This window comes from Chrysochloris asiatica, unplaced genomic scaffold, assembly GCF_000296735.1.
Source record: "Chrysochloris asiatica unplaced genomic scaffold, ChrAsi1.0 scaffold00085, whole genome shotgun sequence".
Classification (NCBI taxonomy): domain Eukaryota; kingdom Metazoa; phylum Chordata; class Mammalia; order Afrosoricida; family Chrysochloridae; genus Chrysochloris; species Chrysochloris asiatica.
The window spans coordinates 8,138,999-8,149,876 of record NW_006408603.1 but is presented as its reverse complement, the minus strand read 5'-3'; the positions used below and the strand labels follow the sequence as shown (position 1 = coordinate 8,149,876).

At 47.4% G+C, this 10,878-nt stretch overlaps 1 protein-coding gene across 1 annotated transcript in view; it reads left to right on the top strand.

Annotated features, from left to right (window-relative positions):
* The first annotated feature begins 3,613 nt into the window (after positions 1–3,613).
* SLC6A17 (solute carrier family 6 (neutral amino acid transporter), member 17) overlaps positions 3,614–10,878 on the top strand; it is a 73,121-nt gene continuing 65,856 nt past the window's right edge. Inside the window, exon 1 of the mRNA XM_006865940.1 lies at positions 3,614–4,004. The gene's annotated coding sequence lies outside the window, so the exon portion shown is untranslated. The remainder of the gene's footprint in view (positions 4,005–10,878) is intronic.

Below are 10,878 nucleotides of genomic sequence, written 5' to 3'. Positions count from 1 at the left end.
AAAGAACAGCTACTTCTCTCAAGCTGACCAGTGAGTGATGATAGTTAAGCTGCCCCCTGGGTTCTTTAAGAGCAGAGAGAGCCAGCTACTTGAGCCCTGTCAGCCTGGAGGTGAAGCGGCCAGCCTAGACTGACTTTTCCTTCTTGAAATTCTGTTTTTCTTCAGTAATGGTCCCTATCCTTTATTCTCTGGATTGCACCTCTCTGTTTTTCTGCGTCTTCCTGCTCCATGGAGCTAAGCACTTCCCACTATGGCTCTATCCTCTTGACAGTCTTCTATACACTTCCTTCTTTGTATTTATAGTTTCCAAGTCTGTGTCTCCAGTCCTCTTTCCTGAGCTTCATACCCATATTCTAACCACTTCTTATCCATTTATTCAAGCAATATTTATGGAATGCATACTATGTGTTGAAGATGGGCTTGCTCTCTGCTCTTATAGAACTTCCACAACAGCCAGAAAGATTGATATTAAGCAGCCAGTCACACTATTAAGGATTTACTTACAACTGTGACAAGGGCTACAAAGGTTGATGGATCATGAAAGTTCAGTGCCTTCAGTCAGGAGGTTTGCTTATGAAGTTGGGTGCCTCCCAGGCATTTGTCTAGGGAACTTGATTTGCCCACTCTTGGAGCTAGACTTTGGGGCTGATGCTAGTAGCAGAATGGAGTGCCTTTTGAACATTTGTTGGCAGTGCTGAAAGAGCTCTTACAACATTGCTCAAACAGGGCACAGAACAACAGACTGTGGGACTGCGGAGCCAAGGACCAGAGAGAGACATACTTGCAGACATGGCTGAAAAGAAGCACTCCTGACTGAAGAACTGTATCCTGAGCATTTCTGATCTGGAATTGTAAACTGTTATAAACCTCATAGCTGTGAATTCTGTTTTTGAGTTCTGTGTGGCCATTGTAATGGTCTATAGAACCCAGCAGAAGAGTAGAGTGTGTCATGGCAGGCACAGCTGGTGTCAGAATTGGTAAAGATGGCTAGAGGGTGGCGACATGTCTGACCACTGCCTTGTAGGAATTGGCTTTGAACTGATGCAGAATTTGATCCTCCATCTCCCCTTGTGAAGTCAGAGGAGGTCAGACACAACCTCCACACCATTTTTTACAAAGCTGAACTCTGTTGAAGAAGCCCTGGTGACATTTTTAGACAAGCACTGGACTGCTAACCATAAGGTCAACAGTTCAAACCCACCAGCTGCTCCATGGGAGAAATATGAGACTTTCTGCACCTGTAAAGATTTACAGTCTTGGAAACTCTATATAGGGTTGCTATGAGTTGGAATCAACTTGATGGCAGTGGGTTGTTTTTTTTTAATTGTTGGGTGAGTGGCTAGGAGGAGAGAAAAGAAGAGGAGGGGAACTTAGATTCCAAGCAGTGAGGGCATATGGACTAAGGGCCTGAGTCACAAAAGCGTAGGCGAGCTGGAAGGACTGAGAAAAAGTTGGAGTAGTTAGTGAAGGCCATGGGAAAGTGGTGTGAAATGAGGCTGCATACGTCCAAGATGTGAGTTCATGCAAAGGATAATAGGAGGCCATAATGCAACTCTGCAAGCATAAGAATGTGGTCATATTTGTACTCCTAAAAGATCACTAAGGAGCTCTGGTAGCATAATGGATACGAATTGGACTGCTAACCTCAGGGTCAGCAATTTGAAACCACCAGCTGTTCCGCAGGAGAAAGATGAGGCTTTCTACTCCCATAAAGATTTACAGCCTTGGAAACCCTGTACAGGGTTGCTATGAGTCGGAACTGATTCCATGGCACGTAACAACAACAAAAGATGACTGGCTGCTATGTGGAGAAAAGTGGGCAGTGGGGTTGAAATTAGGAGTCTACTGTCAAAGAGTCCAGATGAGCAAATTTTATAGATTGGAGTAAGGCCGTGGCAGAAGAATTAAAGTGGCCACATTCTAGAGGTATTTAGGAGGTAAAATCTCTAGGATTACATCTTCTTAATTGGCAGATTACATAAAGCAGTGAGCCAGAAGGAGGACTCACAGATTACTGGGTTTCTGGCTGGATCAACTACTCACAGATTCAGAGAGCACTTGTGGAGGAGTAAGATCAAGGCAGATGATATTGATTTCATTTCTTCCACATGCTGAAGGTGACTCTGAGGGAGACAGTGGAAAGGTAGAGTAGGAAGTTTAGTATATGGAGCTCAGAAGACTGGAATGGAGTTGTAAATGTGGAAGTAATTGGCATAGGAGACAGACTAAGAAAAGAAGTAAAAGTGAGAAAAGGAGAGATCTCTAAGGAAGTCCAACATTTAAAGATCAGCAAGAGAAAGTGAGAAGTGGCCAGAAGGGTAGGAGAAAAATCTGGCAGAATAGAGTTTTAAAAGGAGAATTGTTGTTGTTGTTAGGTGCCCTTGAGTCAGGTCCGACTCATAGCAACCTTATGTACAACAGACACAACACTGCCTGGTTCTGTGCCAACCTCACAATCATTACTACACCTGAGTCCATTGCTGCTGCCACTGTGCCAATCTATCTCTCACTGACCCTCCACTTTACAAAAAGGAGGGGAAAGAGAGTATTAAAAGGAAGGAGGCGGCATCCAAGACAAGTGTTTCAGAGAGGTCAGGTAAGATGAGGGTTGGAAAATGTCCTATGGATCTAGTGACAGAGAAGTTCCTTGGCGAGAGCCATTTTGGGAGCAAGATGGAATCCAAGTGGGTTAAGGAGTGCGCGGGGGAGGGTGAAGAAATTGAGGTGGAATGTAGAAACAAATGAGACCCTGGGGGTGAGATCCAGGTGACATTTCAAAAGCAGGATACTTGCAAATGCTTTAAATCTAATCAGAATTCAGTAGAAAGGGAAAGGTTGAAGAAACAGGAGAGATTGAAATAAGTGACAATGGGTAGGTTTCCAAGAAGGAATGGGATCCAATGGTCTCAGAGAGCAGGTGAGACTCTTCTTTGCTCTGTCAGGAGGACAGGGCAAGTGCAAATGTAGGTACAGACAGGAGCCGGTTTAAATGTCCTCAGCAGAAAACGGGGGTGGGGGTGGGGGTGGGGGAGTAGCTTCCCTCTAAAAGAAGGCAGTTCTTCAGTTTTCCATGGGAGAGAGTAGGGAAGTATGCATCTTCCTGTCACACAATGGGAGTTCAAAGATAAGTGATGTATTAAGGAAATGAACTGTACAGGAAACATTTTTGAGGGATGCTAAGATGGAAAAACAGTGGAATGGAGAAGGCATCCCAAGTGAGAACAGAATGAAAAAAGGTGTGTAAGTAGAACTGGCTAGAACCAGGAGGAATGCCTGCTTTGTCTGGGCTTGAGTTCATGAAGAACATGAAGAAGGCCTGAAGAAGTGAAGAGAGTGAGGGTCAGGGCTTAGGAGGACGTTGTCCATTGGGGCCCCTTCCTCACCAAATGCAAAGGCCTTGGCAAGGACTCCAAGGTCTGGGTACCCGGTCGAGGAGCATCAAGAGACTTCTCTCAAGGCACCCACCTCTCTCACTCCCCACCCACCCCCTCAGCCTGCGTCGCCATTAGAGCCTCGCTTGCAGCCCCACAGCCTCGCACTGACGCGGGCCCGCGCGTGAGTCAAGCCTGCGTCACGGCGCCCCGCTGCCAGGGTGGCCTTTCGGAAAGCGAGGGAACAGCTCGCGCCGCGCTCCGCCCAGCTTCGTTCCGCTCCGCCGAGCCGGCGCCGCCAGAGTGCGGGGAGAGCGGCACTCGACCCTGTCTCTCGCAGCCCAACGCGCTCCCTCCGCCGCGGGACCTGGGTCCCCGGGCCGCTCCCCCGGGGCCTGAGCGCACGGCGGGCGGGAGCCGGGCCCGGACCCGCGGCGCGGGAGGGAGCTAGGAGCGAGCGGAGTCGCGTGCGCCGGCGCGTAGCTCCCGGGCTCCCCCAGCCCTCGCCGGGGCCCGCCGCTGCGGAACTCAGGCTGCCCGAGGGAGGGTCTGCACGCCCTCGAACCGTCGGGGCCCTCAGCGCTTCAGTAAGAGTGCAAGGGTTCAGTCTGCACGACGGTCCACGCGGGACAGGTGAGTCGCCGGCCGCGCCCTGCTGGGCTTCACCGGGCCAGCCGCAGCAACTTTGCCTCGGTCGCCCCCGACTCAACCAGGGAGGCCCAACCACCGACGTGTAATATGGCACTGCCCTTCGTCGTCCTGGGCTTCTCCTGCCGTTCCAGCCGCCGTTGCTTGGCGACGGAGTCCCAGGCTCTTGGGCTCCCCGCTCTTTGCGCGCAGTAGAGGTGTCCAGCACCGCTCTCATGCGTTGGGCCCGGGGCTCTGGATTTCGCGGCTGAGAAGGGTGCGGGAACTCCGGAGGCAGTCGAGCAGACGGCCAATGCAAGCGCCTACCGAGCACAGGGGAGAGGAGGCCCGGCCGGTCCCGCTGACTGGCGCTGCGCGCCCAGGACGCAGTTCCCGCGGGGAGGCTCCCGCGCGGCTGGAGACCCTAGCCGCCCGGCCTCAGGCCCGTGACCTTGACAGTAACATTGATAGGAGAAGCAGAGCTCACACACACGGGATGAATATTTAATTCTTAGTCCGGGGATTAGACCTTGCTCAATTCCGAGCTAGCTTGGGCCCTTCCTCCCTCGAGGGAAGCGCATCTGGGAACGGAATGGCGGTGGTGGGGGGACGTGCGCGGGGTGCCGATCTGAAGGGGGCGCCGTCCTGAGGGAGAGGCCTTTTTGCCACATTTATACCTGTGCTCGCCAGTGTTATGAAGCGATGCTCAATGCTCACAGTACTCCCCAAGGGGCGCGGCCGCCTTGGAAGGAAGCCTGATGTTTCCTTTTAAAGCCCCAACAGTCCTGTCAGGGCTCCAAGTGTTCAGCAATTCGGAGACCACTAACCTTACAAGACCCAGTCATTGCCACGTGGGTTGTTTTGTTGTGGTCGCTGTTTTAATAATATGATCCCTCTCCTCTTTAATTCTTTGAGAAATATTTTAATAGACCCTTGGATTAGGAAATTTCTAAACAGAGCTACCTTTGGGCCAGTTCAGCTGTGAACAACCAGGCAGAGGAAATCTTAAATTCACTGTTCTTGTTAATAGGAACTTCCAGGGCTTAAAATTTTTTTCAACCAAAACTTTGCATAGAACCTATCAGTTCGGCTGTGCTGGGCATGCTGGCTGATGTCTGAAGAACGAGGTTAAAGCGTGTTAAGATTAGTGATGCAGCCGTGCTTACATTATCCCTTGGCCCAATGAGGCCCCATCACCTGGGCAGGAGAGCTTTGAGGTCAGACCTGGTGTCCTTGGCTGGGTATCACTCCTGGGGACCGTTGGAAGCGCTGGCTCTTCTACTGGTTTGTTCTCTCTAATGGAGCAGCTGTGGCTAAGTAGGTGGTTGAGTTTCAGCAAATCCTGCAGCTCAGCTGGAGAGTGACTCAGGGCAGGAGGCAGATCCTGCCCACCAGCTCTGATGGAAGTGAGTTTGTTGTGGCCTGAGTCACACACAGAGTCGTGTGTCAGCTGTTTGTGAGGTGAATGGAGCTCTTTAGCAGGACTCTGAGCAGGGATGACTTGAACCCCAAGTGTGTGGGGCCACTGACCAGGGGTGAGCAAGTCCTCAGAGGTCCTGGAGCTCTGACCACTTGGGGAAAGAGCCTAAGCAAGTTCTGACAACATTGGGGCAGTGAGCACAGTGAGACTGGTTGATGGAGGAGGACTGAAGGGAAGCTGGGGCCTCTGTGATTATAGTCAGAAGAACTGGGCTCAGTGTGCCAGTGGGGTGACCTTAGACAAGTCATTTCACCTCCAGAGCCTCAGTTTCATCAATTGTAAAACAAAAATTCCTACAGTGCTTTCTTCATAAGCTTGCTTTGAGCTTAAGACTGGATACATAGCAGTTGCTCAAAAAAAAAAGTTCTCTGTCCTTTTTCTTATGGGTGTGTTTTTCTGCCTGTGCCTGTTCCTGAGTGTCAGAGGGACCAGGGTATCTTCTTTATACTGACCGATTTGCACCTTTCCAGTTTCCCATAACAGACCTTGAATGGGGAAGCCTGAGTAAGAACTGGGCTAGGTCAGGGGGCATGGTGTGGGGCTGAGCAGGGCTATGCTGGACCTGCTGGTGCCCTTGGTTTTCTGCAAAGGCTCCAGGACAAGACTTCAGTCCAGACCTTGACTCCTTGGGATTGTTCATGACCACGGCTTTGTCCCTACCTATGACATCTGAGTGGCCTTCAGGTATTCCCCTACCTAGTCTATCAATGATGGAGTTGGAAGCTGCAAGAGGCTGACCTTTCCTGGAGAGGAAAGGGAGGTATACGTCTCCTGCCTTTCCTGAAGGATTTTGGGCCTTTGCTTCTCCCTCCTATAACATGTCTAAAATGTGTGCTCCTCAAAAGTAAAGGAAATAAGGAGATCCCTAATGAAGCAAGACAGAGGCCAGTAAGAAACTGAGAGGTTGGAAACTGTCCTGACTGGCCAATGATACTGTCTCCTGAGTTGTTCCCATTACCTCCTAATACTGTTACTTCCCTAATAAGTGTCATAGTTTTGAGTGTGGTCTGTGAGCTTTGGGGTGATGCTGATGGTGATTATCTGCACCCCCTCATGAAGTTAGATCAAGTCAGACCTCACCATTTTACTTTGTCCGAAGCTGGTTATTAGAAACAAGTTCTGTTGGAAATATATAAGCTGAGGATCATTCTCAATGTCCTGGGAACTCTTACCCCAAACCTCCCATTTTGTCTTTGCCTCTTAAAAATAGCATCCAGACATTGGCTACCCAAAATGGGGGGCTACAGAGGCAAGAAGTGACTGGCTTACAAGCTTTCAAGAGGGAACCTAGATCCAGAGGTCGTGGAGGACGATAGAATCTCCACTGATTAGTATCCAATCTGTCTAGGCGGGACTGATGAAAGGAAATGCGGATAGGTCTCTTGTGATACAATAGTGAATAATTGTTATCAGGACTGATTGTGAGGGTTGGAAATGTAAAGGTAGATGTTTTGTAGCAAGGAGGGGAGTGATTAACTTTTCAGCAGAGGTTCCTGGGACCATGAAGGGAGAAGAGCATAGAGCGGGAGCCTACCTAGAGAAGCAGTGATGGCTGAGATGGAGGCAGAGATGATAACATGGAAAGATGGAGCTGCTGGGGACTTTAGACCCAGAGAGGGAGAGGGGCTGTGTGCTGATGACCGGGGGGTGGAGGTGGGGGGGCAGGCTTGTAGGGTATACCCTTTGGTTGGTTGATGATGCATGGAGGAGATTGGAACCATGGCAATGAAATGATATATACAATAGGATGAATGTAAAGCTAATGTTCTCCTATGTAAACTATCACATAATTCACGATAAAACATTAAAAAAAAAAAATAGCATCCAGAACAAAATGGGCCACAACCAACAGCAGAATAATATTACCTTCCTCTTTGCTACTGCCTTCCTGGTATGGCACTATAGGATAAGCACTGGACTGACTGCTAACCAAGGAGTCAGCGGTTCAGACCCACCAGCCGCTACTCTGGAATCCTATTCAGGGTCGCTATGAGTTGGAACCGTCTTGACAACACAACACCACCACCTTCCTATTAATAACTTAGAAGCAAAGTAATCTAATTAATTTTAAAACCATATGCAGTAAAAGTCACACTTTTAAAAATAGTTCTGTGAATATTGATAAATGCCTATAATCATATAACCACTACGGATTGGGTTGCGAAGCAGTTCGAAACTACCAGCTGTTCTGTGGGAGAAAGATGAGGCTTTCCGCTCCGGTAAAGCTTTACAGCCTCAGAAACCCTGTACAGGGTCACTATGGGTCAGAATCGACTCGACAGAACTTAACAACAACATGATCAAGATACAAAATAGCTCCATCACTCAAAACATGCCCTTCTCTTCTGCTTCCCCTTTACATCGTATTTAACCCCTTCTAATCCGTAACTGTTCCCTGTCCCTGTAGTTTTACCTTTTATAGAATTTCTATAAATGAAATCAGGCATCTTGAAACATTTTGAGTCTGTTTACTTTCACATAGCATAATACAATACATTTGCAATGAATTCATATTGTTGAATGTTTGTTACTTTTTATCGCTAAGTTCTTTTCTATTGTATAGATTACCACATATATATTTTTTAACTTTTTATTGTGAATTGAGTGAAGGTTTACAGATCAGATCATTAGTTTCTCATTCAACAAATCATTACAATGATCGCAACCCCCTCCATGTAACCTCTATTCACTTTAACACTTGCTTTCCTCCCTATGTTTCCCAATACCTTCATCTTTCCTCTGCTAACCTTCCTCTTGTATATTGCCTGCCCTATCACCCGTGTTAACATGTGTCCACCCTCTAGCTGTGAATAATTTTTCCTTCCCCTAGTAAGCATCCTTGTGTGCCATCGAGTTGGTTCCAACTCATAGCCACCCTGTATAGGGTTTCTAAGGCTGTAAATCTTTACAGGAGCAGAAAACCTCATCTTTCTCCTGCAGAGCTGGTAGATTTGAACCACTGACCTTGTGGGTAGCAGCCTAATGTATCACATAACTCTTTAATCCTTTCATCAACTGAAAGACATTTGGGTTGTTTCCAGTTTTTGGCAATTAGGAATAATGCTGCTGAAATATTAAAAATAAAAATAAAGAATGAATGAATGAGGCTGTTCTTTCTCAGGGGTGCCAATCAACCATTTGAAGTGTGTGTGTGTGTATGTGTGTGTGTGTGTGTGTGTGTGTGTGTGTGAGATGCCTTCACCCTGGGATCAGCGCTCTCCTCATTGAATAGGGGAACAAATTCCAAGGAGGATGGAGGGAGAAAAGAGGATTCTGGAGAGTCAGGTGCCCTCGACCTGTGCACCCTCCCTCCTTTCCTGTCTAGGTTTGCTGCAACAGGACAATTCATCAGTTATCCCTGTAAAATTGCTAAGATAAGCAGAAGAATAGTTTAAAGGGAAGATGGATTTGTTTTTTGTTTTTTTCCCCTTTAGAATTAAATCTGAATTATCACTTGCCTGCTGGACTGCAAGTAGTGCTCCTAACCAAACATCTGGAGTACCAGAATGACAGACAGCCCTGTCATCTCAGCCTCTGCGGAGGTCTTTCACATCAGCCTCCCCTGACTGCTGCCAGAGGTCAGAAATACAGTCCCTGGGGTGGACCTGAACTCAAGCGGAGGCAGTCTTTTGTGGAGAAATTAGTACACCAAGGCTTTGAAGGTGGGGTGGGTGCAGTTCTAGATTCGGCAGCTCACACTGTGTTTGGCATGCAGTGATAATATACCATTTTTATTGAGGCTTCTGTGCTGTGCTAAGTGCTTTATTTACACACCATCTCATTTAATCTGCACTTGAATCCCAGTAGACAGATATTGCTATCTGCTCTTTACAGATGTAGTATTTGAGGCACAGAGAGGTTAAACAATTGGCTCAAGGTCACATAGGTAGTGAGCGGCAATCTGAGAATTTGAAGTCAGGTCTATCAGATTCTAAAATTCTTGCCTTAAGACACTACATGATCCACCTCCATAATTCTTAAATGTTTGCTGGCAACCTAGGTACTTACCCAAATAGGGTTCCTGAACTTATGGGTCCAGTTCTTTAAGTTAGCACTCTGAGAAAGGGAGAAATGGGCCTCTTTCTTTGGGTTTTATTGCTGGTAGGCACCATCGAGTTGGTTCCAACTCATAGCGACTCTCTCTATGTACAACAGAACCTAACAGTGCCTAGTCCTTTGCCATCCTCACAATCTTTGTTTGAGTCCATTATTGCAATCACTGACAGTCCATCTTGTTGAGGGTCTTCCTCTTTTTCCTTGATCCTCTACCAAACATGATGTCCATCTTCAGGGACTAGTCCTTCCTGATAACATGTCCAAAGTACATGAGACAGTCTCACCAAATTTGCTTTTTTGGAGCATTCTGGCTGTACTTCTTCCAAGACAGATTAGTTTTTCTGTCAGTCCATTGGTAGAGAACAAATATACCCAAATGCACAAGGTTTGGGGAATATGGCATGTAGCTCCAGGTGAGTTGGAATCTAGAAAAAGATCCCCGGTGACATTTTGGTACTTTATTGTCCTGTTTCTGTCCATTCTCTTTCTGACATTTACTACCCCAGCCCTTAAAGTTTGTCCAAATCAGGGGGTTTGTGTCTGGAGTGGTGATGGAAGTTAGGAGCAGGTTGGATGTTGACCCTGAGCATTTCTTGTATCAGCAGAACCAAAGACACCTAGTCACTGATGGGAGCTGTGGTGTGTCCGGTTTCTCTGCTGGAGAGTGTGTGCCAGGGAATTGCAGTGGTTTCTGATGTGGCCCCAGACCCCCTGAGCAAAACTGCGAACACTCCAAGGTTATTTATTGCTGGTCTGGGCTGCTCAGAAAGCTGCTGCTTGCTTCCTGGTCCTGCCCCCATGGAAAGCCCACTCTCCTTACTCTTGGGGCTCTGCCACTTTCGTCTTGGCTGTTCTGGGAAACCTGGCACCTGATACCTCTTGCTCTCGCTGAGAAATCGCCATTTCAGGAGGAACAGATCCATGCTGTCCTAACCTGCCTGCCTCCTCCAAACCATCCAAGATCTCACTGGAAAGTTCCTGTAAGTGATGGTGGGTAACTGGAATATAAGTATTAATACTCTCCCACCCCCATCAGACAAAGAAGACTTCCCAGAAACCCTTGCTTTCTCCATAGGCAGCCATTTTGTGGAGCTGTGGTCATTTGATAATGCTTTCTTTATCCTCCTCTCTCCTCCTACTTTTTTTTTTTTTTGAAATTAAAACATTGTTCATCTATGGTCCCATTACCCTAAATATTATAATTAGAGCTTCAGTCCATATAGGTAAATACTCACATATGAGAATATAAATGCAGTTTCAACATGAATTTGCTCTTTTATTTTTTTCTCACGTTCAGAAGAAAGGACAAAGTATTCAGAACAAAAGTTGTTTTGTTAGAGAATA